This window comes from Ambystoma mexicanum, chromosome 4q (genome assembly GCF_040938575.1).
Source record: "Ambystoma mexicanum isolate Mex_15411 chromosome 4q, UKY_AmexF1_1, whole genome shotgun sequence".
Classification (NCBI taxonomy): Eukaryota; Metazoa; Chordata; class Amphibia; order Caudata; family Ambystomatidae; genus Ambystoma; species Ambystoma mexicanum.
In genome coordinates, this window is record NC_090928.1 from 614,475,872 (window position 1) to 614,483,348 (window position 7,477).

General features: G+C 41.8%; 1 long non-coding RNA gene across 1 annotated transcript; it reads left to right on the forward strand.

The window, feature by feature from the left end:
• The first annotated feature begins 5,336 nt into the window (after nucleotides 1–5,336).
• LOC138467866 (uncharacterized) lies at nucleotides 5,337–6,594 on the forward strand. Its single transcript, XR_011268161.1, has 3 exons — nucleotides 5,337–5,442; nucleotides 6,115–6,235; nucleotides 6,510–6,594. It is a non-coding gene; the product is annotated as an uncharacterized lncRNA (long non-coding RNA).
• Nucleotides 6,595–7,477: the final 883 nt, after the last annotated feature.

The window sequence follows — 7,477 nt, forward strand, 5'->3', positions numbered from 1 at the left end:
TGCAATTCGATGACAATTGACTCAGATGAAAATAAATAGATCTATTGATAGCATAACAATTGAAATTCAAGTCAATAGCAATGAGACCAATGACCATAGCTTTATTGGGTACTGTAATAGCAAATAGATTGAAATGTAAAAATGACCGAAATATGACTAGGATACATGGTTTTACCTTGACCAACAAACAGTTGAATTCAGCAGGCCGAGCATTATGTTGCAGGAGAACAAGTAGATGGCCACAGGTAGCACACTGACGAGTTTGCTCGAAGCGGTCACAGATAGCACGGCGACGAGCAGATTAGCAAAGATCTCAGTGCTTCTCAGGTAGAAGGTTCAGGAGTTGACTTGCAAAGCACAAAGATGTTCTCATGAGACATATCAAGTGGTTTATAAAGTATTAGAAACAGGGGTGTGTTTGTGAATGAATGACATGTGTATGTCGTGGTATTATGTTTATTGCAGGGGGGCGGCCTGCCTCAGGGGAGGCCTGCCTGGAGATACGGGGTCTGAGGAGGCCATGTGAGCGATGGCCCCTATGCGTGGGATACCTTTTGAAGTGTACATGCTGTTTGGCACCTTGGCCGTTTTCCCCTGTCACAGCCCCCCATGCCAGCCCTCATCCCCGGGTGCGAACCGCCTTTGATAGAGGGGGTGGGATGGATTGGCCTGGGGCGTGCAGATAAGGCACAGGAAGACTGCTGAATGAAGACACACTTATGTGGATTGAAGGGGGGCGGCCTGCCTCAGGGGAGGCCTGCCTGGAGACACGGGGTCTGAGGAGGCCATGTGAGCGATGGCCCCTGGGCGTGGGATACCTTTTGAAGTGTACATGCTGTTTGACACCTTGGCCATTTGTGTAGGAGCCTAATTGGTGTAGGAGACACCCAAGATAGTCAAGTATGTCAAAGAGTGGCTTTGTAAACACATTGCATAATGTAGGGGAGACACAGGACCCTTGTGAGACTCCACAAGGGACAGGTGCTGGTTCAGCAGAGGCAGATGGAGAAAAAACCCTCATGGTTCTGTTAGCCAGGAAGGAGCTGATCCATGATGAGGCCATGTCAGAGAAATGAGCAGCAGTTTTGAGGTGGTGACAAAGAATTCTATGATCTACCAAATCAAAAGCTGCTGAAAGATCAAGGAGAAGGAGGAGTGCCAACTTGCCCTTGTCTTTTCGGTCCTCAACTTGTGTTTTTAAGTCAATCAGGGCGGGTTCTGTACCATGTCTGGGACGGAAGCCTGATTGATGGAGACCCAGTAGTTGGTTCGATTCGAGATAATCCTGAATTTGTAGGTAGGTAGCATGGTCCAGAATTTTTAATAAGTATGGCACAGTAGTAATGGGCCTGTACTTGGAGTGGTTACTTGGGTCAATAGTGGGTTTCATGATTAATGGAATGACCCAGGCATCCTTAAGGTTGTCTGGCACAACACCAGATCTGAAAGAGGCATTTATGAAGGTGGTAATAAAGGGCGCAAGGTCATAAGCTGCCTCCTTGGTAATGGGAGCAGGACATGTATCACCTTGACAGTTTGAGGGCTTGAGCTTCTTAATGATATTTTCAACTTCCCCAATCAAGAGAGGTGAGAAGCTGAATGGTTTAAAGGCATGTTTAGGGGTGGGGAGGGTGAACGATGGTGAGTTCAGTGCAGAGTCAGAAAGGTTACTTCTTTTCGCATTAAATTTGGTTTGAAGTGTGGCGATTTTGTCTAGACGTGCCTTTTGGATTTTGGTAGACCAGGCAGTGTCAGGGGTGCAGGTTTCCAGTGGGGCTACAGGGGACTCTTATTCCTTTAGGATCTTAAAGAGCTCCTTAGTGTTTGATTGTGCTTGCAGGATATGTTTGTTGTAAATGTCTTTTTTGGCTGCAAGCAGAGCAACTTTATAGGTAGCGGAGGCGAAGGTTAGGTTGTTTTTGTTGATTAAAGACGGTATATTTTTCCAGTGTGACTCAGCCTTTCTTTTTTCTTCACGTATGTCTCTGAGTTGTGGAGTGAACCAGGAATTGAGATGAAGAATAGTTTTTGTTTACGCAGTTTTAACAGTGCAATGATGTTGAGAGCTTTTAGCATGGCCTGATAATATGTACCCACTAGAACTGTGGGGTCTGAGCAAGTGGTCAACGATGTATTGAGTATGGGAAGAATAATGGGGAGAAGTTTCGCCGTCGTGATATCCTTCTTGTTAGGGGTTTGGATGGAAGGGACGAGATTAGGTTTGGATGTTTGAGGATTGGAGTTAATTGCGAAGATTATTTTATGATGGTCGGACCAGAGGCAGGTAGTCACTGAGATCAAGTTGAGAGTACAGTTCAGGTCAGCAACCCAGTCAAGGGTGCAACCTTTGATCTTTGTGGTCTCATTGATGTGTTGTCTAAGGCCAAAGTCTGTTAGAGTATTTACGAGGTCTGACACTTTAGAATCGTTCACATCTTGGTATCCTAGATTGAAGTCGCCAAGTAGAAGGATTTACAGGTTAGGCTTGGTATTAGAAGCAGGGATAGATGATATATCCTCAATAAAAGTGGAGATAGGACCTGGTGGCCTATAGATGAGGTGCACTGTAGCAGTTTGGTTGGGGGACATGGGTAGTTTAATGGAGAGTATTTCTGCAGATGGTATCTGGATATCAGGAATCGCCCTGAGTTCAAGAGAACTTTTGAAGATAAAGGCTAGTCCTCCACCCTTTGTTTGAATAGTGTCCCTGTTGCGTCTTATGATGGAGTAGTAGTGGCAGCACATATGTACAATTCAGCCTTAGCTTGATTCGTTACTGAGAATGCACAATGTATACAGTTGAGCCAGTTAGAATGCATACTATGTACATTTGTGCCTGCTTCATGGCCATGAGTTTCAGCCATAGGACGTTTTCAAGGCTAGTACATTGGGTTACTGTTATGTAGTGGCTGTCTGTGTCATGCTGTTATCATTTGAGTCTGTGATGTCACATGGAATGTTACTGTGCGGATTATGGAATGTTTATCTGAGGGTTCCATACTGAGGCAGGCAGTTAGTGCTCCCCTGCCTGAGTGATATGGCCAGTGCTGATTATACTCCATACTCTTGTATTTACTGTCATGTAATTGTAACTTAAGTACCTTCAATAAACCTAAGATACAACCCAAGTTAAGCCTGCAAGTCACTTCATAACAGTTACCATAATAATCTTTTTTCGCTTCTTCCATAAATACTGTAGTCAATATACATTTCAATTAGTTTTAATACAAATATATCTTTCATATTGATCATATTTGCTTTTTCTTATCACAGTTAAGTTGAAAAATAAAGGAGTTGAAGGCACATAGAACACAAGAGGGAGCAAAATAATGTATACAGGTTTTTGCATTGCAGGTTGAAGTGAGTATGCGCATATTATCTATATGGCCCATTTGAAAGACTACACGTTCTGTAAGCAACTAATCCATTCAGAGACAAGATTCAGAAGTGGAAACGTTACATTGATGACGTGATATTTATATGGCATGGCACTTCAGAAGTTCTAGAAGACTTCCTTCTTTGGCTTAATACATGTTACCCAAACATACAGTTTACGATGTCATGGAGTCAAGTGAAAATCAACTTCCTTGACCTATCCATTCGGATTGATGAAGGCTCACTGAAATGTGCCGTTTTCAGGAAAACCACTGATCGCAATACACTTCTTCATTACTCAGGTGACCATCCCACTACTCTACGCAACAACTTACCATACGGACAATATTTACTTATATAATGTAACTGCACAGATGTTAAGGATTATCAAGAACAAGCACTCAGACTAGATAACAGACTTAAGGCCAGAGGCTATCCTAAACACATAATTAGCAATGCACACAAGAGAGCAATATGTACCCCACGAGAAACCCTTTTGGTACCCAAAGTAAGGAAACAGGCACAAAACAGACTCATTTGTGTACACACATACAATAGACAGACCACCAAGATCAAGGCCACAATTAAGAAGTTTTAGCCCCTCGTTCAAACAGTGCTACCTGATGAACCTACCCCATTGTTGGCACTAAAAAGATCGAAAAACTTGAGAGAACATCTGACCAGGGCTGCCTATACCAGCCCGAGTGGGAGGAACACTTTATGGAATATGAGAACCATTCAGGGGCATTTTCCTTGTGGTACTTGTAGTGTGTGTGTGTAAATATACTAAGAAAATGCAGAATTTTGAGACAAGAAAGAAAAATTGGAAGTTCAAACATTTCTCAAATTGTAAAACTCCTAATATTATATATTGCATTCAGTGTCCTTGTGGAAAAAGATACGTAGGACAGACCAGTAGACCAGTCCACAAGAGAATTGTGGAACACAGGTCAATAATTAGGTGTAAAATACATAAATAACAGCACCAATGGTTGCACACTATGTCAGGAAGCAACACACACATGACAATATCCTCTGGTGGGTTCTAGAGGTAATCACGAACACTTCAAACATACATGGCACTCTGGACCACAAAGAGGGTTGGTGGATTCATAATTTGAATACGGAAAAGGAGGGTCTAAATGAAATACATCTGGTGCTATAAATGCATCAACCAGTGGTATAGGACCACTAGGCCTGTCTCTCCTTCTTTGTGAACATTTCCGCAGGTTCAATGTGCTTCTGCCCATGTCTACACTGTGTTTATCTACCTGGCCTTAACTACGGTCAAGTGATCACATTTCAGGGGTCAAGACACCATTCATTAAGAGATCGCCAAGAGGTTACTACGGCATATGGATTTATTTACTTATTATCCTTTTCCAGTCCTCTGAATAGGCCCGCAAAGTTGGTACCACCAACTCATGCCTTCCATTTGATATTTCAGTACTAGTTCACAGGTGCCGCCCTCTTAGTCCAGGACATGTGTTTTCTTTCACATTTTCTACCAGTGATTTCATCACTGTTCTTCTGCTCTCTCTTTTTCAGTATTTGTCAATTTCTATGATGGGACAATTTCATTTGTTCATTTTCATTTTTTTCCTTATTCGTATTATTCTTTTGGCAGTACCTTTCTTTTCTTCCATTCCTTTCTTTATTCACAGGCTGTTTAGTGCAAATATTGGGTATTTGCTTAATTGCATTTCCCAATGATTTATTTTTCCAGTTTTTCTTTAACCTATTGGGTATAAAGCCCTGGGCTCGCAGCGCCCCTCTGTCGTTTTTCATTATTTACAATTCTGCGCACAGCACTTTTAGTCATGGCGCATTCCTCACTCTGACAACAGCTCTCTACTACGTTATAAGCCAGCGCGAGGACGTACTCCTGATGTTTAACCTATCAGGTTTTGGCTTCCGTCTCTATAGCAACGTTTCCGGTCCTCAGACCTTCCGTTACTATCTCGCCAGTGGCGGACACAGTTGTGGTTTTCTTATCTGTTTCGAGGTCCGGATTTTCATGTTGCTTTTCCAGCACACGGAGACAACGCCACTCAGTGGGCTTTGTAGGTAAGGCTCCCTGCCACTATCTCACCAATGTCAGGAAACACGTTTGTGCTTTTGCCATATGTTTGTGAGGTCAAGTTGGCACACTGTGCATTCACAGCACAGGTAGAGAACGCCATCCCTGGCCCTTAAGGTGAATGTTTCCCGTTCACAGGCTTTTCGTTACCATCTCGCCAGCGCCGGGGACAGTTTTTGTGTCAAGTTTATTTGTTTCCGAGTTTCATCTTGTTTATGTTGTATTTCGAGTAGTACACGGAGAGAATGCCATCTATTTTGTTTTTTAGATGTATGCAAATTTGGTTCTTTTTATTGGGCTGCAGACATGGATAGCACATATGCCACACTTAGGTATGAATGTGACTCTGCCTTATACAGGGACTGTGCGGTTGTCTCACAGGGTCACACCTTGGGGCCCCTCCATATTATAGATGATCCTTTAATTTACAATGACGCTTGTCTGATGTCTTCACAGTTTCTTTTCTTGCCTCTTTTTTTGCTTCAATTTGGTCACACTCCTGGCATCATTCATTGTGTCTTGGTCTCTGCAGGCGTTTACCATTTGGATGCCCCACTGTATCTAAGTTTGGGAGTTTTTTTGGTCCTTGATCTCCAACAAGTGCGGCTTTGTTTCATCACGCTTCACAAACATTTTGAACCTTCTGCTTCTTTATGTAGAGAATTGTTGACCCACTAGGTTTGGACAGAGGCGAGATCCCAGAGAGTAATTTACAAATGGATTTCTGAACAATCTTCCATCTTTTGGAGTCTTTCATCTTTTCCGGCCATCGTTTCACTGGTGAGTTGTACGCCATAGTTTGCCTGCCAGGTTATTTCTGGTGCTTGTAGACTTCATACATTTTTTTACTTTATTTTTCTTTTTTAAGCTTGTAACACATTGAAAAGAAAATATTTTCTTCCACTTCATGCATGCTTATGCATTTGATGTATGGCTTGCTGTTGTCTTGAAGACCACAAAGTCTTTAGGCATGGCTTCTTTTTAGATTTTTGGTCACACTTTGTCGGTATTCCGGAGACAGATTTTAATATTAACTTTTTTCGCTATATTCCAGTTGGAGCTATCACCTCTTGGTGGTTCACATTTGAAATCTCCCGAATACCTGCAGACCGGCCCAGGCATGTGTTAAGGTTAGCATTTCATTTCATTTTGCTCCCAGTTTGTGCTCCAACCCTTTCACTGAGAAGGGGGTGTCCTCTGGTCTTTTTTCCTTCCTGTTTGCTTGAATTGTAATCAGTTTTTTTATAGCATTTAGTGTTGGCTTCATTTAAGTATATACATACTCATTAAAGGTTTTATGTTTATATGCAGGGTCCCCGCAAAGCAATTGTTTTTGTGTCCTGAAGAAGGCTTCAGTCATAGAATTATAGACACCAGCCGAAACGTCAATTGAAGTTGTCCTACATTAATATTGGGTGCATAGCACATGCATACATTACTGTGATACCGTATAAGGACTTGCAATACACTCCATATTCAGGTCCTATTGATGTAGACCCGCAGCAAGATTTTTGTTTATGTTGTGCTGGCAAACAGTGGTCCATTTTTCCACTCTTGGTACAGTTTCAATTCATTTACATAGAGTTCTCAAGTTACACAATTCCTGTTATGAACCTATGGCACTTGTAATGTTTGTCTTTTGATGTTGATTTTGGCTTTCAGTATTCAAAACTGAGTTTATGTATTATGTTCAATGATTGATAAAATGTTTATATGTGACAAAATATTTGGATTAAACATGAACATTTTAGTTTTGTATAATTTGCTATGGTATTGACTGATAATTTTTTTTCCAGATAAATGATATATTTGTGAAAGGTTTTTTCATTACCTAATTGAAATACAGGTCCCCTGTCTGTCCTGTTCTCTTTTTTTGAAGGCAAAGGATGGGGGATTTTCCCACCTCAGCCTCAATTTCAGCTTTGATTTGAAGCAGTTATTTTGTAAATTTTAGATAGATGTTGGGAACCAACCCTTGGTACATGTATGCGCATAGGTTAGACAGTCTGGGAAAGCAAAACA